At 34.5% G+C, this 21,750-nt stretch overlaps 1 protein-coding gene across 9 annotated transcripts in view; it reads right to left on the bottom strand.

The window, feature by feature from the left end:
- LOC148309302 (IQ motif and SEC7 domain-containing protein 3-like) overlaps positions 1 to 21,750 on the bottom strand; it is a 113,045-nt gene that overhangs the window by 66,738 nt on the left and 24,557 nt on the right. For 7 of the 9 annotated variants that reach the window (XM_088260334.1, XM_088260342.1, XM_088260341.1 and 4 more), the window contains exon 2: positions 467 to 528. The gene's annotated coding sequence lies outside the window, so the exon portion shown is untranslated. Of the gene's footprint in view, positions 1 to 466; positions 529 to 19,999; positions 20,121 to 21,750 lie in introns of all 9 variants that reach the window. The other 2 variants (XM_088260338.1, XM_088260337.1) reach the window with 1 other exon arrangement.

The raw sequence follows: 21,750 nt of genomic DNA, 5'->3' as shown, positions 1-21,750 counted from the left end.
GACAGATAGTTCACGTACCAATGTACAGGACCTACCTGACTATAGTTATTTCTGTTGAAAAAGCTACCGCTATGCCGAACTATATAGCTTCGGACTTTGATCCGTCAATTATTGCTGTGATGAAGTTAATTACTTAATTGTATAATTTTCTTTGGTAAATTGCCACATTGCAAAAAAAACTCATTTTATATTCTTATATGTATGATACGAACTAACTTTGTAATGTAATTTGATTTTATTGAAGTAGTGTCATACAAACGAATATTCTTTATAGAAATATATGATTTATTTTATAATTAAATATATAAATACATAAATATATGAATATTCTTTTTTACAAGTTACTTTTTTTTGATCCCACGGTACCGAATCGAAGATTTCCATTTTTTTCTAGTTATACATCACATCGCGTAGGACACGAAAACGTTTTATTAAAACGAAACAAAACAAAGACAAAAAAACTCACGTCAGTATTTCCTCATTGGAGCGATGTTTTGTTACGTTTGCTGGAATAATCCAAGGCTCAATCTGTAAAGAAGAAATAAAATATGATTACGCCACGTTTTGCTTTACGATATGAGGAATGAATAGCGGAAGAGAATTAAGAACGCCCGGAATATAAGATCGCACAGTCGAATAATTTTCAGAAATTATATAAAATGGTTAGGTTCCAGAAAACCATTAATGGTTCCAAAAATAACATACAGATTATCCAAATGTTTGATTAGAAATAAATCATATATTTCTATAAACCGTTACACTTTATGTAAGACAATGTTGCAAGGATAAGGAGATATGAGGGTAATTACGTAACATGAGGAAAATCGCTTCGTAAAACTTTGTTCGCAGTAAATTAAGCGTTTATTTATATATTTTACAAAAAAATATCGTATTTTAATGAACTTTTATCTGTTTTGATTGCTACCTGAGATAGCCTATGAAGTTATTTAGAATATTATTGTTAATATGTATGCACATTTGACACCACCCTTCTACTAACAATGAACAGAGCAAAATGTCGAGCGATTTTGGCACCGACCATCGTTAGCTGATCTAAACCATCATAAGTAATAAAAAGCATGTTTCTATGATTAACTATAAATTCTCATCGTTAAGTCCTATAACATCAGCTATTGAAAGGCGCCGTTTTGGCACTGCTTGAATCTGTGCAATTTCAGCCCGTCGATTTGGCGTCATGCAAAATTGATACAGAAATGATTGATTTTAGCCATGCAAAGTTAGGATACAGGGGAAAAGAATCGCTATAATCTCATATATATATATACAGATATAATCTCTTTTTCACTACGTTGTCACTTTAAAAATTAACGGAACATGTCAGGAATTGTACCAGCGTCAGCGCCGCAGTGCCAAAAGAACAAATGTATGGATACGATACATCATATTGGGGACGTACGTTAGATGAAATCGCTTATTATAATAATTGTTTTTTGTCAGTGTGTTTTGAAATTCGGTTCGCGGGAGAGTCATTATTCCATAGTGTTTTATAACCTCCATGTCCGAACGTGAATAGGAATAAATTATAACAGACAAAGGCGATTTCCAACACGTCGTTAAACAACGTATTGTCGGTACAGCGCTCATCTCCGACCCGAACATGGTCCACAAAAGGTCCACTTTACACAATAATACGTTCGGTCCGTGATATATCGTGAACACTCCTTGCTTCTTTCCTGAGCAGTGCGTTAACCTTCTGGCAATCTAACAAGGGCCCTATATAAAGGTATTATTTCCCTTCGGTATCTGATTTATTTTTTACTGAAATAGTTATGATGAAATATAAGGGACATACAAGGAAGCGCCCTTTAAGTATTGTTTTCCGAAACTGGCGCTATACAAATGACCCAAAATTATTATTTTTATTTAACTTTGTTCTGTCAGACCTGTTTTATTTTCAGCATGAGAACATAGTTTTCAAATGGAGAGATATTTTTATTTCTAAAATGCTCTCCCCAATAATATCTCTTCAGAATTTTAAAAGATAACATTAAATTGTTTCAAATTCAAATATGCATTTAGTTGATACGAAATACACTCTGAAGAAAATATTACAGTTACATAGATTAAAATTTTACGCGAGAAACCATGCTTCGGTGAAATTATATATAAAAATAAAATTAATATAAATTTCAGCTAATTTTAAAAATGGGTATTTTTTATTTTACTCATTTTCTCACGATAAAATAATGAAAACGTTTTTTTTAAGTTTTGAGATAAAGACTGGTTAAACTGCTTGACATCAAAAGATTATTATCTCACGTTTCCTTTCAACTCATTCTTCCACTTTTAACTGCTTTTTTATATTCCTCCTTCTCTTATTTTTCCCAGCAGGGGCTTTTATATTCTATATTCTTCTACAGTACTCTTCTCATTGTTTACACTTCGATTGTTCTTCATCGCCTTTATCCTATATAACACAATCAATAGTATTTTTTTTTCACGATTTCTCATTTTGTTTATAAAAAAACCAATATAATTCCTTTTCCGCCTTCACCAATATAATTACAAGATTAAGCAATTTGTGCGATTAGCTACCATGCATTCAGGTAATAATTTAATTTATAATCAATGGTATTTAAGGAAGTTAATTTAGATTTTTACTTTCCTTATATAATTTCCTATCGATATCATTTGATCCAGTGCCCTATGCAACAATGGATGCGAATAAGGGGCAACGACGAATAAAAATTCAGCATTAAACTTTAAAATAAATAGAAAATGTATCACGGTTATCATTGCATTTCTGATAACTACGATCTTCATATATTTGGTAGTTTCTTCATATTTAGTTGATATATTAATATCGTAATAATTTATTATGATTCTTTTAAAAATCCAGAATCCCAATGCATTACACGAGTATACATGCATACTCGCATTATAAAAAAAAAACATCACATTGTACCCTAGAAGAGCCTTGGCCGACAGTCAAATTAGACACTGTTTTTAAAAAAGTTTGTACAATTTTTCGAAATAGTGAAAACGAAATCCGCAAGAAAAAGTGTGTTTTATTTGCTTAACGCGTTAGTGTTGAGAAATAAATCAATAAAATGGTGATAAAAATCCAATATTTATTTCGTAAGCACGTACGTTTGCTACGTCAACATGTTTTATACGTTCAAAACTCATTTGCAAGGTAAATTATGCCACACTAATAGCGAAAAAATAGATCAAGCTTCAAATTCAACAAAAAAACTAGAAAATAGTCGCGAGTGTTATGCAACCTTCATTTAACTCTTCGCGACTACACGTTCTTTCATGTAAGTATTTATGAGCTATAACAATGAAAAACATTTATCATGGAATACAATAAGTATAACAAAATATGATAAATTAAAACGTTAATCGTCGATTAAGTTTGAACTCAATAACAAAAGGATACAAGCAAAAGCATAATTTAAATACTAGAAGAAAAAAGTGGTTTGAAAAAAGATAACAATAATAATAAGTTGAAATATTATTGTAGTAAAATATTTTACAAATACTTATAACGAATACATTTTAAGTACTTATTTATTTTTTACAAAAATGTTAATAAAATTAGTATATAACCACTCACCGAGATTTTTACGTCTACCGGTTTCGAGATGTACCCGTCTCTTCGTCAGGACAATCACTAACACAGCATGCAAACAATACTACCCTTCACCACCATAGCACCATTTACACACTCAAAACTACACAAAATGTCTAACACATGCGATTTTTGGTCGACCCGAAGAGCAACATGCACTATAGTCTGTCTGTATTGAAAACTATAGTGCATGTTGGTCTTCGGGTCGACCAAAAATCGCATGTGTTAGACATTTTGTGTAGTTTTGAGTGTGTAAATGGTGCTATGGTGGTGAAGGGTAGTATTGTTTGCATGCTGTGTTAGTGATTGTCCTGACGAAGAGACGGGTACGTCTCGAAACCGGTAGACGTAAAAATCTCGGTGAGTGGTTATATACTACTTTTATTAACATTTTTGTAAAAAAATAAATAAGTAAAAATGACTAACCACAAAGTAAATGCTTTAAATATTAATAATATTGAGAATACATTTTAAGTAATTTTATACAACAAAAGCCGAAACCATAAAATTTAGTAAGAAAATGTGGACATTTTTATTATTTTGATATGGATTCACCAGCACTAATTTTTATATTTATATTTGCACAGAGTAAGGAAGGATGAACTCTCGATGCAGTGAATTTTACTAAATATATTTAGAACAAAATTTTTATTAAACTTCTGGAAGTGGAAAACGTCTCTTGCTGAAGTCTTAGATTCTGAAATCTGAAAATCGATCATGTTACGGTTTGGGCTTCTGTAGCATTAAGCTACTCAATTTAGATTTTACAACTAAAATATTATTAATTTAATCGAATTTACACTAAAACTCTAAAATCATATAAGAATTTTGGATTAAAAAGTAAAAATATTTATAATATGGGTATAACGATCTTACGTATTATATGAAAAAATATAAATTCTGAACCCGTTTCGGCATCTTCTGATTTAATTTTTTTTAATTAAAAAATTGTGATTAAAATTTTGGAATTAGGTGTGAAAGGGTATTTATTCTTGTCACACTTTTCTGTCCAAGTGTGGTGTTGCGAAGGCCGCCTTAATGATGAAGTAATACAATAAAATTATTAAATAAATACACAAGATGTTGAGGCTTCTTCCATAATGGTTTAAACACTTCACACTTGGTGACTAATACCATATGCCAAGGTTGAACCAGCGTCCGACCAGCTGTGATACTGCATGCAACGGAGTCAACAAATGGTCCGTGAATAACCAACACTGATAATAAATGAGAAATAATACAAGTTACCATGCAGGTTTTTGATTCGAAGTGTGTTGGTAGTACGTTTGCGTACCACCAAGAAGATTCTGTGTTTTAATCACGGTGGGATTATCGTAAATATTCAAATAAATATACATACAGCTGATACTAAACGCAACACAGAGATACGAAATAAAAATTATGAGAAAATTGTAACAAAAAAGGGAAAAAAATAAAGAATCCGTTGGGAATCGTTCATCTAACGCTAGTTTTATAGTTGGATATCTAAAAAACTAAACAATTACGCCATAGATGTAAGTATTTTTAATATACATATATAAAATAACTTTTTGGCCCGCGTTTGATTCCCGCCTGGATCAATATCAAGATATCTAAAGCGTAAGAGGATCGTGTTACCTTCCTGTTATGCAGATAAACGAAAGTAGATTTTTTACCAAGGACAGTAGGCTGATACGGATAAATACAAAAAAACTAGTTGATATTTGGAATATTTCTGACAACTTTTTCGCCAATTAATTGATTACCTCTCCGACTCACTGTCATTAACATTTTTTATCTAATATTTACTTTATAAAATACATAACATAAATATGTTATTTTGGCAATTATATAAAACTCTTCATAAAAATTTAATATTTTTACTAAAATGATGGACAACAGGAAACCAAAAAATTGAAGCTACGTAAAAGTACGAAAATAATAATTCGGCATTGTCAATCATTTGACATATTTTGGCAAAACGGGAGATAAATTAGAGATCTATTTTTAAATAGAAACATGGGTCGAATAGGGATTTATTGGAAAAACTCTATTTATTGCCTCGCCATTTAAAATCAAACCCGAATGAAAAACAAACTCGACATTCTTTCAACAAACGAATCATTATTGAATTGGAACGTAAATATTGAATAATGTACGAGAAAGATTTTTTGTGGCATAAATCTAAAGTCGACTTTCGTAATCCATACAAGTCCAGATAAACGTAACGTTTCCATTTATACCCGAACACGTCGTGCATGACAATAGTCCAAAATGTCTTTTGGACGTTACACAACGTAAAGATAACTTGGAGAAAGCAGGAGGATTTCTAGTGCCAGCCACAACTGGCGGACACGTATGTACACCAGCCGCGCACTTTCCTAATTATAAATCAATGATTGTGTGATCGCAATGTTAAACACTTGACAACAAAGTATATTGCATAACATAAAGTAAGTCCAGAAACACACGGGCGGTTTGGAGTTGCCGCAATTGGTGTTATCCTCGGTTTTAATGCAAAAATCCTATTTGGTGCAACCGAAAATGATACCGAATACCGACTACGCAGCTCGAGGAGCCTGAGTGTGTCCCGCTTAGCAAAGTCCTCGATGCCTTCAGTGTATGGATGTGAAGAATCTTGGTGGCACACAAAACCCTTTACATCTGACCGAAAAACGTGAATCACAAAGATCGAGAACTCGTGGTCTCTATCAAAAAATGAAAAACTTAATACGTTCAAAACTTTGCTCTACTATATATATACATGGTTAAAAGTATGCAAGGCGAGGAGTAGTAAGAAGAAGGGTGTTATATCTGCGAAACATCAGAAGCTGGAAGGGTTTCGGGGCAAAGCAGCTCTTCCAAGTAGCCAACGAAAGGATCCGGTATTTATGAAGAACGCCAACGCCTAAAAACGGGCATGGCACTAGAAGTAGACTACCAATATTCTATTCATTTTCCGAAGAAGTATTGTGGGTGTAATTGGTATACCTATCTACTATACGAACGAGAGATTACCGTTCAGCATTGAGGGACATATAACACCACCGCATAACATATTATTATAATAAAAATAATGTATGTTTACGTCGCGATTAGCATAACAAGTGGTCGGCATAATTATTAGGGGAAATTGTCGCAAAGGTTGATTCACGTTGCGCAGTCGTACATGTGAAACGTAACTACGTACATGGACACCTAATACGTAAATGTCCAACACCATAGAATATGTCGTATTGTACGAAAATAATTATATATTGAAATTATCAATTTAACAAACAATACCACAAGCCAACAATAAGTTCATTTGGGCTGAATTGGTTGTCCTGACGCAGACACAGTTGCGTCTCGAAACTGGTAGAAAAAATAGGTAAGCGGTTTAATACTAGCAGTAATTCACTGTGTTGAATTGCAGACTGAACAAAAAAACAATATCAGGAGCAAAATATATCAACGTGTTTATGCTGTTTACATGAATTTGCATAATATTGCAAAACATACATTATACCGGTTTAGACAAGAAATTGATTAAGATGCTATTCTTCAACTTAACGTACCGAAAATCTCGAAAAATCCATTAGCGATCTCTTTCTTAGAACTTACAAAGTTAATGATAAATAGGTCTCCATACAATGCCGGACAAATTCTGGGAAACCTTTCAAACAAACATCCGGGATTACCCACTGTTATAACGTTAAATACAGTCAGTACAGGATTACAGATTATTAAACAGAAAGAGTAAAAAAAAATCACCATAAGTATATATTTTTAATCGGGCTGTGGTCCCGTGGTTAGTGTCGCGGACTCTTAAGTCGGAGTTTCTCGGTTCGAACCCACTCTACCACAATTTGATACCTATTTTTAATAGTGAGCCGCTTAGGCTCACAGAAATAGTATGAAATTGAAATATTTGTGTAAATAATAAAAACACAAATATTTCTCCTTAAAAAAAAGAGTACTTAGTCGAGTATGTGGAACTTGGAGCTAAACAATCTTTTATTTCAAATAAATAAGAATACTTATAATTACTTAATCATTTTTGGGGTTATCAATACATTTGAAATAGCAAGGTAAAACCAGATGCTTTTTTTAATTATAAAAAAATATAATTATTAATATATGGGCGCGAGTGTATTTCACGTGCTGTCTCGTTTCCTCCCACACACTTCTAGCGACAGTGGATGAGACACGAAGCGAGGTTGACAGAGTAATAAAAATAAAGCCCATAAACGAAATTTATTAGAAATAGAGCATACAGCTGTCGGAATTATGACAAATCGTTACATGAAAGTCGTCACACTTCCATTTTCCTACTGACACTTGGCGGCTTGGGAAAAGCGGCTCGTTCGGATTTATCATTTTGCTAAAAGACCATATTTTGTCTAAATGTTCCCATATGGGAGCTATGGACAGTTTTCAAGACAGGACAAGGACGATAACTTCATTAGAAGTTCCCAGGGACAAGCCCGAGATCCTAAAAAGAAGTTAGAAGAAATTGGGACACATCCTGTGTATCGTACATGTATGACACGTATCCGTCGAAGAGCGCTGATGGCAATTGAGTTTCAGCGCTGCATAACAGCGTTATTCTGCATTATATACTCGTACATACAAGGTGCAATATAATGGAAACGTAAACGTGACTTATCAAGTCTATTGACTGTATTTAAGTCTTTGAAACGACAGGTTAGAATTTGACACTCTGCGGGTAGGCCTCTCAATATGGTGACTGGTATATTTTAAAATAAACAAGGATGTGCCTGCAGAGTACTTATAAGTTGAGAGGGTTCTCTCACCCTATTTTTCCGGTTAACCTCTAACGCGAATAAACTGATATAAACAGTACCGATCGAGAAATTTTCATGTGCTAGGGTAGGCGCCACAACTCAGTTAACTATCCGCTGCGATGTTGGTATTCTTCGATATCGAACGTCTAAGAAGATTTATGGTATTTTATTACAATCTACTGCTCTACTGGACATTTTCACGACTTGAGGTGACCATACGCTCTACCTAGGTTATGAAGAATAATTTGTAGAGACGAAGTAACCGCTAGTTAAGTTTGCTTGGTCTGTTCTTACTTATTACTCTGGCGAGATGGGTGAAAGTATTTCTGCCTTAGGATTGTTTTTACGAGAGAAAAGGCGAATTAAAGTGTCGCTCAAGAGGATAAAAACTTCTAAAGTGCTCGTATTACAAGACCGTGCCACAACTTAGTATACAATAACGAGTATTGAATGGACAAAGTAAAAGTAACTGTAACAAGAAAGTAACTTTAAATAACAAAAATTGTTATTTTTTGTCTTAACTTTAACACAAATTAAATTAAATAAGTTAACGTTCGTTGGAAAAAATGAAGAAAGTTGTAATAAATTGTTACATTTTCTTCAGCGAACCACCGAAATTGAGATTTATGTTCATACAAAAATTATGAAACTTCGCGACTGCTCGCATACATCAGAATTAAAAATACACATTTACTTGTTGAAGGATAGTTTTAAAATGTAGAAGAGGCAAAGAATGTTTGCAAAGACAGAGTGGTGTGGCGTTCGATTCTCTCTGCCTACCCCTGCGGGGAAGCGGCGTGATGGTTAGTTAGTTAGTTAGTTTTTATATTTAAAAATTCGACCAATTTTCAAGCTGATATACGGGGTCATCCTATGGTCCGCCTTCCATGTACTTGCTACTGGATGATGAGTTGATTGATTTTATATTTTGGTCCTCCTATAATATTATATATCCGTGATATTACAATTCTGTATTTTAAACTGCTGCGAAGAACTTCCTGTTCCTTTAACACGCTGGAAGATTTCAATATTTGTGGCTCATTCCACCTCTAAGTTTTGAGGATGCATCTGTGAACCCAAATGTGGACGATCTCGATTTTACGGAATAGCTCTTGATTCAGCGTCCATTCCCCACTCTGTAGGAGAATGGCGAATATACGAGTATAAAGGGAATATATAGGCAATTTAAAGTGCTCGAAATTGTATCCATTTGTATTGTATGAGTCGAACTGAGGACTTCGAGATTCGATATTGTCAACATTATACAATCTGTATTAGTAAAAAAATCAATTAATCAATACGCGACGACCTGTCGAACGCAATCCCCTCGAAAAGAAGTGAAATATTGACTTATCATAATAGGATTATGAAAACAACATTAAGCTTCAATGTCGAGTTTCCTGTAATGGGCGACAAATATTCATTGTTCTCCATAAGGAGAGAGTTAGCCGATAGATAGGGCCGAAAAAGGCCAGGTTCACGACCTAAAAGATAAAAAATATGACAAATTCTACTACAATAAACGAGAAAACCGAGAATCAATACAAGTTGGTCGATGCATCAAATTCGAAAAAAAACCTTTTCTGTCTTAGAGCTCCAGGAAGAAAAACATTTTATGGAAAAAGACTAATAGCCAATTACTGTAACTTGTCAAAGTGCAGATTTAATGAATAAGTAGAGACGACCATTAAACGGAATTTCAAAGCACAAAAGCAATAGTAACAGTGTTTCAATCGCCTTAACAATGATAAATACTCAAATGTAGAGAAATAGATTAAGGTCTCTGCCAATGTAAAACATATATCGTTTTGCTATTTTTTAAGGCAAAACTGTTTTTACCCTTTGGACTATGCCGTCTAAAAAAAACAATAGCGACCAGGAAATTTTCCCTACAAAATTATGAAATACGTCTGTATTAAGAGTCACAGTCCTTACAATATATTGTGAAGATAGCAATTATACAGGTAAACAAACAATATCTATCTATCTACCGTTAGACAGTGGACTGAAAGCAGGAAGTGATGTGACAGGAGACAGGACACGCCCTTCCTATATACATAAGTATATTGATTGAAGTTTTTAAATATTCTGTTGTTTCATTAAAATATTAATAAAAAACAACAACATATGGTTCGTAAACCAGATAATGTGTCAAGCAATGGAGTGATTCGTGAACCCGACAGGATAAGCCATAGAAGTTCCTAAAAACGGACAAAAGAATGTCAATTCTATTTTTCGACGTGCGACGTCCACGTACTATCTATCCACCACATAAGAACAATTATTGCATCGATTTCTAACATGTATTTAAGAGATTTTAAATGAACTTGACGCCACTTACCTTTGTCGGTTTCTAAGTCTGACAGCGTTCGACTTTTCAATCGGTTTCATCGTACTTCAATCATTATTTTACGTGCATGTCTGAGAGAAAAAAATAGAATATTTATAGAAATTATTGACTAACAACACTCCTAGACAAAAATATATTTTCGCACTGAATCCATACTGGAGGAAAGCCTGTTATTTGCCCATAAAATTGGACGGCTATTCAATATCCGGCCAAGTCAATATCTATCGCATGTTCAATCGTAAATAATTTACAATTTACGCGCGTATTATAATTTGAAAATATTACATTCCGTCCCCCAAATAAAATTATTTACTTTGATAAACTAGAGCTAATAATATTTTTTAATTGTTGTCGAAAAAGGTAAAAATATATATGCATCTGTCACTTTTTTATTAGAGTAATGCAAATACATATTGTAGGATTGAATACAGTTCGATTTAATATACAATATTGTTGTATGTACATGAAATTATGTACACAGGTGAAATCGTTCAGTGCGTAGTATTTAATGAAATTTAAAGAAAATAAATCAATTGCTCTGTATATTTGTTGTACATATATGTAATATTCTGGGAATGACTAGTAAATGGACAAAAGCGCTAATTACTAGAATAATCAAATTGTAGATATGCACTCCTATTTGATACTAATGTGTTTTTTCCTCTTTATTTCTGGCTCCAAAGTTTTAAATTTCAAAAAGCAATCTCTTTCGTACTACGGCAAAGCGAAGTCGTAAATTGCTCAATGCTTTAAATTTAAAAAGAAAACTTTTTTTTGATATTTCAAATATTGGAAATGGAAAATCGCCGAACACAGCCGAGAGGATAATGGTTGAACATCCGGGGGTCAGTATTAAATAATGAATTTATGTGTATACACTGTGTAACATATGTGTTACTGCGCCGAATAGGAATGCACAATGCACTCAGCATTATTGAGTTTCCATTACGCAAGTACCATTACAATGGCTGTAAAATCCACATAAATGCACTGAGTGTTGATGGTGCCAGCCACCTAGCCAGATACTACTCTCAATGTTGACCTAAACGGGAAGATGATAATAATACATACGGTATTTTCATAAATCAGGGATACTGTTTTAAATGTATTAAATATTTAAAAAAGGTATCTTTACGATTGTAATGATGTTACTGTTACGTGTGTGGAAATCATGATTTCAATCATAATTTTCTGTTGAAAAAATAAAGAAATACGAAATAGCTTGTCGTTAGCTATTTCCACAAAAGCGAGCGCATATCTACTGGTATGCACAACCGTATGCAATATTGTGACTACACAACGACAGCAATGTCACAGATATCGTAATGCGCGAGAATATGTTTTATAGGTAGTTTAAAATATTCATACAGACGAGTTAAGAAATTTATTTTACCGTAAAAATAACCATAACCAATCGTAATTTTTTTTCTTCATTTTCAATTAAAAAGACCCCATTTTTCTATATGTCGATAATTGAATATTGACGCATATTGTTTTGTAATATTGTTTATAAACCAACGGGTGTTTCAATAGATAATTCGATATGTTATGTAAATAATAATTAAATAGACTTATAAGACTATAAGCATACAATTAAATGGTAGCACAACGCCAAATAAAACGATAATATTCTTTGTTTTTAAGCAACGAAAAAATATCTTGTGCGCATTACTTTGATGAGCATTTCATTTTTCGTAACTGGAGAAACAGTCGTCTCTTGTAGAATTCCTGGAACTTATTAGCGACCACATAACTAAATAATTTTGGCAGGAGTTCAAATTTGGAAATATTTAACCAACAAGAGAGATCTGCGAAGATCAAACATCGGGTCGAGAAAGTGCAAGGTCCGGACTGCACGGTGGATGCAGCAGGCACCCAGACCAAGTTGCAATACGGAGTGGCTATAGAGACCACCTCAGAAAAGTCAAACTCGTGCCAAAACCGCTGGGATTATACAGCTTTTCGCTAACGAATTCGGGGAATTCCACAAGTTAGGAATGTCAGTAAATGTAGGGAATTATCAGGCATCCATTTTACGAAGCGTGGCGTGTAAGTTATACTAATAAAGCGAAACGATCAGTTTGTCGATAGAATATAATTTGAGGGACTTTTACATATTAGCAGTCTACAGTTACAAAAGCAATTAATACCCTAACTATTACTTCATGTTTATTTTTCTGTTTCCTTTCCCATACAGTAGTAATGTCCTTCACGCTGTCTTTTTACACTTTTATCATCTGCGTTTCATCAAATATATTCCGCTCCAAACCTTGGCGTTGATAATTTACGTTGAATAATCAAGTAAATATCGCGTCGATGAGAAGCGGTATCCTATGCGTAATTTGGGTGCGAATAGAAATAAAAAATACACAGAGAAAATCGTCTTTTTACTTATTTAATTTCCCATTTTGTTTGATCAAACACCCTTCGTTAAAAATAAAATAAACTTCCGATAAGGTAACGTTATCAAAAGTTAAGTACGGTTAAAAATAGAATTCTCGTTAACTCTATCGATCTATTTTTGCACGATAAGCCGAGTTGAATAATGATTCGTATAACAGTACACTGAGACCAATCGTAAAATACTTTAAGTATATATTTTTTTAAATCTTAAAGAGTAATTTTAATAATTGTATGCATAATCGTAATAGTGGCAGCATTTAGCAATAGAATTTACCCTTGAACAACTTTCGACAGCGCGACAAAACGAATGATTTTTTTTCGTATCTGCGGCCTAACAGATAAGATTACATCGATCTGATTAATACAATTTGATAATAAACAAGATATTGTAATATTGACGGTTGCGAAATGTTCTTAAGAAGAAGCAAAAAATAGCTTGTAAGATTTTCAGTTCAAACCAAATATCAGGCGTAAATCATGAGTGAGTGTACGAAATCTAAGAAAATATATGTGACGAATGTGAGCGGGAGAACAGAACGAGGACTTCCGAAAAATACTTTGCACTCTCAGATCAATCAGAACCTAAAATCTGGTAGTGTAAAAAGTCTACGTAATCGGGGGACATGTATGACTAGATGTATGGATGTGAAGGAGGCGAGGTATGTCGGGACAGAAGAGTGTGGCGTTCCATCTTCTCTGCCTACCTCTGTGAGTAAACGGCGTGATGGTTGCAGTAGTATTAAATGTTAATATGTTAATTTACCGTTTTTTTGGTGATTGATCACAACCGTAAAATAACACGGATATATATTTATTCTTCTTCTAACTTTAACTGTCTAGTCGGTGAGATCTTTAGTGAAGTGACATTGTGAAGTTATTGGATTGAATTTGGGTTCCCACTAAATATGGGCGCCACCAATTTTGATAGATAGATAGTGATAATGTGAAGTTATGTGACAGAAAACGTGCAAAATATCCGGGAAGCATACGTTAGTAAAGTAGGTTTACACTTGACTCCATCCGTTCACAAGATCGCGTCGGTCGACTGGAAGGAAACGCCTAGTAATAGCTAACAGTACACTGACAATCGCACGCTTACCACGGACACTAATTCAAATTGCTTACCGACTACTATTTCATACTACTTTTTTTTTTCAAACACATCGAAGATGTGTTTTATCTGTTATTTGACAGTCAGCTGATGGGATCAGTTATATGTTATTATTAATGCATTTTATCATGATGACTATCAATGTTCGATCTATTTTGAGAATTAAAATTAAAAATCATTGAATATTGGTCAGGAATCAAAGAAACTAATATAATACTATTCTATTGTATATACATATATTTTTTATCGTATTTATTTTGTATTGTCCTTGCAAGGCGAAACACCTGTCACAAATATAAATTATTTCACAACATTTTAAGTGTATTCAAATACTAGATTTATATTATCCACTGACACTTCGTGATGGAATTGCATTTTTAATTTATTATTAGATTAAAAGCAATATTTTTAGCTTTTCCACTTTTTTTATTTGACCAGCGACCGGGTTTCGTCGTTACCGACATCATCAGACTGGTGTAGCCTCTCACCAGTCTGATGATGTCGGTAACGACGAAACCCGGTCGCTGGTCAAATAAAAAAAGTGGAAAAGCTAAAAATATTGGTTTTAATCTAATAATAAATTATTCAAATACTGTTTACATTTTTTTGACATCTCAATAAAGATGAAGAAGAAAATGGAAGTCTGGGTATCTATAGAGCTTATGACCTGTCATAAGCCCTGTAAATACTCAGACATCCATATTCTCTTCACCTACGATAAAAGGGCGCAAAATCCAATTAAACCTATATTTTAACCACAAAATAGATCGATTAAGTAACAGTGACAATCGGCATTGAATCTGCGACCTCGCCACCAGGAAGTAAACGGTTAATCCATTACACTAAAAGGCCTTTCCAATTAGCATAACAATATGAACGCCTATAATCGCTATTATGAAAACATCATTAATTTGTTATCGATCGAGCTAAGCTAACAAGTGGGTCGAGAAGACGAACGCCAAATATTCAACAATTTCATGCAGATAACATTAAAGCCTCTTGGTCGCTCTCTCAATATTTCATAATTGCATTTACTTCTGTACACACACCTTAATTATCAATAAACACGACTGGAAATATTGTTGGTGGGTTGGTGTAAAACACACTTATTAAAGTTTGAATACACTGAACCCGGGTCAATCTGCTGTGATCTATCAAACTGAGCTAAAAGGTATTTTCCCAATGTTGTTAATATTTAAAACATTTACTTTGCGGTTAGTCATTTTTACTTTTTCTTTTACAAAAATGTTTACTAGTGGTTATTTACTAATATTACTAACATTTTTGTAAAAAAAAATTATATAGAGGTATTTTATCTTGACCGATGCATCGATAATACTTTTAAGGTAGTATACTTTTAACGCTCTTTAATTAACTGGTCTAAGTAAAAAAATATATTTTACACACTTTATACAATGTGTGTATTTGGGGGGAATACAATATTTGTGAATAAATATTTACACATTTAAAATATTGTGGAAAAACAAAGTTTATCGGAGACTATAGAAAACAGAGATATGAAGACGATAGGGCATACCCTTCGACACGACAACTTATCACTAGTATTATTGAGGGGGAAATAGAGCAAAGGGGAGGAAGAGGTAGACTACGGCGATTGTGAATCAGCTTATAGACGAGGCAGGACGAGTGTCCACGGAATACAAAACCTCAAAACTTGAATTTGGACAGAAAACGTTACAAGTTGTTACCGCACCAAAAGACTTCAGTACTGATATTTATGACGACGATCATAATATGGAGAGAAATCCATCGATGTTACAGCTGGAGTATCCAGTGATGTGATCTGATTGGCTAGTCAATGGCCCGAGATTTAGTATTCACTAACTAAAACAATAATTTACGATTTCTAGCAAATTAACCCGCTAAACAAAAGAAATTCCGCAATAATCCGGAGTGCCTTGTCGCACGCGGCACTAATCTAAAGTTAATAACTCGAAGGAGAAAGGAAAACGGTGTCTAGCGGGGCACCCGAACCGCAGGCGCAGAAACTCGCAATGGCTCTATTCTCGAAAGCTAATTCGGCCCCGCCGCTGTATTAAATCTTAACTGTAATATGTCGCCTGTTTTCAGGCGCAGCTAATCTTGGATGACATATGGGAGAAACAATTCGACCCCTTAACGTATACTACCGCGAGCCACTAAATTTCATAGGAGAAGGATTTAAACACATTTAATCCGGTAAATTTGTACCGAGTTTTGTGTGTAAGAAAAAAATCCATACACATATTTTATTAGTTGGAACTAAAGATATAATGAAAAAATACGAAATGCGTACAAAAAACTCTCGATTTATCGCTTACGATATTATAAGTAGGAGGGGTCGAATTATTGATGACGCTATCAGGCGGATGAAAAATGAAAGTGCTATTGCCTAAAAGTGAAGCAGTAATAACATAGTAATAGCTAATAGAAGTAGTAAAGAAATAAAAGTTAGTATTATTACTATAATTTTAGCCAATTCACCAGTCAGAAAATCAGTTTGAATCTGTTAAAATTTTAAAGAGGGTTTAAACCTACGTTAATTTAGTGCGTAATGGAAATAAAGATAAGTCAGTGCTGTTGGTCCCAGAACATTGCTGAATTTACTACGTAAAAATATTTTAGGCAATACGCCAAGAGAGGAGGGGCTTAATAGCTTTTTGTATGTAGGTATTGTATTATTAACTTCATCAAAAGGCTTTGATAATAGGCCCATATCAGTGCTCGTTATTTAGATGATCGATGCAAATTTAACACGAAATGTTACCGTAATTCTATGTTCATTTCATGACTTTTTACGTGCATGAAGAAGGTCATTTTTTGTTATTCGGATAGATGAAACGATGCTATTATTTTAAGATATGGCCCCCTTTAAGATTTTTTGTTGAATTTAATGCGCTCTCTACTTTCTTGGCTGTCATTCAATCGTTGTAATTCGACACATGGAGATAATTAGGTATTTTAACATTGGTGAAATATTAGCAAACGAAGACTCAGAAGACCGTGTTGGGAGACGTAAGGGAAGTAAGTCACGAGGAAAAGCTCTTAATATTAGGAGTGATACGATAATATCCACTACTGGATACCCGATTCCAGAAGAAAATCCGAAGACACAGGATGGTAATGCATGGAGTGGTACTGTCCCAAGTGTGCAAGAAAAATCCAATTCTCACGAGAAATAGAGAAATATACCTTATCTTCTCCGAAGTTCCGATTATTCTATCCAATACCGAATGAATCAGGTGCACGAATTTGAGTACAGTCATCGTAGTGAGTCACCACCCCAGCAAGGGCTTACTCACCCCTCGGCGGGTAGGTGCTGCAGCCTGCTGCCCGTAGGTACCTATCCCGCCGCGGGGGAGTCAGTATTTCCCAAACATCCCCGACACGACACTGGCGGGTTGCAACACCCGCTTAAGCGCGGGAGTTCCGGTAGGTACCTACCTCGGGTTTTAGGCGCGCGCCCTTTGTAACGGGGCCAAAATTTCAACATTAGTTTCCAACCTAACCCTAGCCATGCCTTTTTTTAATGTTAAAATATCTCAGATAAAAGAACCTAATCGTTTTTTCCTGTCGAAGCCTACCTTGCTACAGTCCGGTAAGTGCGATCCCGGGTAATCAAGAGATTACTGTATTATTAAATTTCTATTGTTTTTTCAAATTTAAAGAATTCACCGTAAGCATGCTTGGCTACAATTCGCAGAAGAGGAGAGACGCGTATATTTATGTCTTATGCTCGATTCACGATATTCCTATCAACTGAGCTATATGGAGTAAATTAGTGTCTATAATTCTGATAATTGCGTCACGGGTATTTATTTCCCAGAGTGCAAAACCAACCTGCCAATAGGGATGCCGATTGGGATAGAAATTGCTTTACTAAACTGGTATCAAAGATATCGACGTCTCCCACATTAACGAGTCACGTTTCAGGAATATTCATATTTCTCCCGTTGTAATCATAGGGTTTTCCCACTATTGTGTACATTTTTCAAGTATACATTTGTAGTTACATATGCATTGAAATTAATACTTTTGTACTGAACACAATATAAGCAAAATGATTTAAAAAAATCAACTTATACAATCTTCAAATAAGCATGTCTTAAGTCTTCTGTTGAATCTACTGTCGAAATGCTTCGACCCAGATTACACTATGCTAATTTAATAAAAAAATATTTACGTTTTACGTTGTACTGTTAATTTTTGTGGTTGCGGCCATATAACTGGCTGCACGCGATTAACGCTGGAATCAATGGAAATTTTATAACCTAAACAGTGAATTAAGAACCATAAAAAATAATAAATAAAATAATATAATGGTTTAAAGAAGCATAAACAACCGAAGAATTTAATTATGATAATATTTAAATTAACGATTCCATAAAACCAAAAACCACAACGCGTGCCAATAAAAAAGCTCGATATCGCACATAAGTCAGTTTTTCTTAGATCATTGATCAGATGCGGACATTTTAGTCTGTGTAAAATCGATTAATTGACAGTTTACTACTGTATTCACAGTCGGTAGACGAACATCTCCCTAAATGTCAAAATAGGTATAGGAATACTATCATTCAAAAATCATCTTCAATCACCGTAATATACGGTGTTTGAAAATGATGCGGAATGCATCGAAACACGTGTTACAGTAGATTTTAGGAAATAGTGGTATTTACTAAGTAAAACTTAAATTAAAATAGATATTTTATGATTGGTTCATTGTCTCGAGTGCGAAAAGGGTTTCGATAGACAATAAAACAATAGAAATATATAAAAATGTTGTGATTATTGTTTCAAAAACAAACGAGACCAAAAATAAGAATAATAACTTCAAAGTCGTACAAACAAGTATTTTTATTAGATCTTGTAAGACGGAAGAAAAAACCGCGATGTAAAAACGGACCCGTTAGAGATTTATACGAGGTGCGTTATTTGGGCAAATTGATTTTTACTAGAGCGAATCGTGAAGTAACACGACTCTTCCAGTAGGAATATTGCCTACCACATGTATTATTCTGACTTGAAACCAGCCGTAAACACCTGTTTTACCTCGGTAAAAAATCAACACGGTATTCAGATTGAGCTTTATAGTTCTACACCTATTACAGTTTTATTCTTATTATTTTTACCTTAGCTACACGTGATGATGCCTAGGGCACTGTAGTAAAGAAGGGGTAGATAGTGTCGAGCGAAAACACACTGAATAATTAAGAGAATCCACGCGAATTATGACCAGGATATATTTAATATTAATATGCCACCCGCAGTACTAAATTGTAGCCTTATTATAAATCAACCAAAACAAATTAAAAGTAACTAAAGAACAGTTTTCGGTTCCTTCTGTAAATTTTGTTCACATTGGGATAATAGCTATTACAGGGTAACTATGGCTACGTATGTTTTCTTACTTGAGAATTCAACCCCCGTACAGGTCTAAATAAACATATCACCACGTCAAACGCTATTTGGGATAAAATCGAGGATTACCTTGCAAATGCAACAAGAAATTATTTTTATTTGTTCATCTGATATATGCTCATAAATTTAATTAATGAGAAAAGTAATAGTTTCCGTTAGTGACATAATCATATATATGATAGACGATAAATAGTGAAATATTCCTTTTGACACGGTCAGTCACGAGGACGTCCTCGGCTTCTACTCCCGATATAATTTGCGCTATAAATATTACTCTTTCACATTCTACCTACGTCTATGCGTCACAACTTGAAAACAGATTTATTTTTTATTTTACAAGATCAAAACCAAACCTTGAGGCGAGTAATTGTCACGTGGTTAGTGTCGCGGACTGTGATTCAGCGTTTCTAGGTTCGATCCCACTCCGTGACGGCTTGATTAGTATTTTCAGACACGAGCCGCTTACTCTCTTACCTGAAAATTGAAACATTTATATTTATTAAAAATAAAAATGAAACGTTGAGTTGCGACAAAAATAATACGAACTTAGCGCATTCTTATAATTACGAATTTTTATGATCTTCTGATTTCCTTACCATACATTAGCGGTTATATTTAACGTTTATGTTTTTAAATTTAAAAATATTAAAAATAAAAATTGTCATGATCGCCAAAGACTAGCGTGGAGCGGTACAAAAAGAAAAGGAATATATATTAAAGCTTGCAAGGTGTCGTCTATTCCAAATGTTCGACCAAACGAATGTTATGGAATGTCATGCACCATTGCCAAACCTTATCAGTATGGCTACGAGGTTTTCAGCGGCTAAAAACGCTGAAATCTCGTACTGACAAACCACTTTCCTCGTCTGACTGCAGTAAGCACTAGGAGTGTGGAAAGGTGCGCCCGCCTCGCGCTCCATCCCTCGCTGCGCGTCCGCCCGAGGGTGCAATTAATTTCCCTCTTTCCTTGTAAAGGTCTCGTCTCCTCTCCGCCCCTCGGAAAGTGCATTACGATTTTACGGAGCCCTTATGCGAGGAACTCGAGAGAAATAATTTCACAAAGATAATGCGCGGAAAATTATATTAGTTGTAAAGAAACTAGTGAGTGTTATAAGCTAGTTTCCTATGTATTTCGAAAACGTGTTACTAAAAACAATCGACCGCGAAGTATGTTGAAATATTGTGAAATATTGAAATATTTTAAAGTATTATGAAATAAGTAAAAAAAAAAAAAAAGTCCGCCTCCGTAGTGCAATGGTCAGCACGTTCAGCTACCGTACTGGAGGTCCCGGGTTCGATTCCTAGGGGGGAAAATAAATACTAGTGATTATATCATTTTAATATTTATTCAATATTACCCTGGACCGTTACCTGAAGCGGGGGGCGGATCACCTCTCCTTCATGTGTTAACAATCAACATAACACTGAGTTTATAAAACACAGTGCCCTATGCACCATCGGGTGCGGATAAGGGTTTGAAGAAAGGAAGAAAAATGTAATCATAATCATAGTCAATCTATTAGATTTGCATGTGCTCTCGAACAAGTGTGTAATTTCATAAACTCCATAAAAGAAAATTGATAAAAATACGAATAAGAAAAAGACTTGGCACGATCAGATCAATCAGAACCTAAAATCTGGCGGTGTCAAAAGTCTGCGTAATCGGAGGGCATGTGTGACTAGATGTATGGATGTGAAGGAGGCGAGGAGTGTATGTCAGGACAGAAGAGTGTGGCGTTCCATCCTCTCTGCCTACCCTTGCGGGGAAACGGCGTGATGGTAGTAGTAGTAGATAAAAATACAAGAAAATATTTGTAGTTTGTTCAAAATCAGATAATATCCTTTTGGGTAAGCCGGTTAGCAATAAAAAAGATCTAAATAAAGGCGAATTTTTCAACAGGGAAAACACTCACCGAGAGATCAAATTTTCAAGTTTCCGTACGACGGGAATCCAAGTTTGATTAAGAAGACATTAAGTGCGCCAGCAGAAAGGAGAGCTCCCCCAGCCCCTCAAATACTTATTACTTACTCGATATTGAAAGTCCAATTTTTCGCCAATCATCGGGAGGGAGGTGCATCAAAGCGTATGAATAAAAACACTCCG

The sequence above is a fragment of the Brachycentrus maculatus genome, unplaced genomic scaffold (genome assembly GCF_059751285.1).
Source record: "Brachycentrus maculatus isolate JH-2025_06_01 unplaced genomic scaffold, ASM5975128v1 h1tg000131l, whole genome shotgun sequence".
Lineage (NCBI taxonomy): Eukaryota > Metazoa > Arthropoda > Insecta > Trichoptera > Brachycentridae > Brachycentrus > Brachycentrus maculatus.
This window is presented reverse-complemented; position numbering and strand designations above follow the sequence as displayed.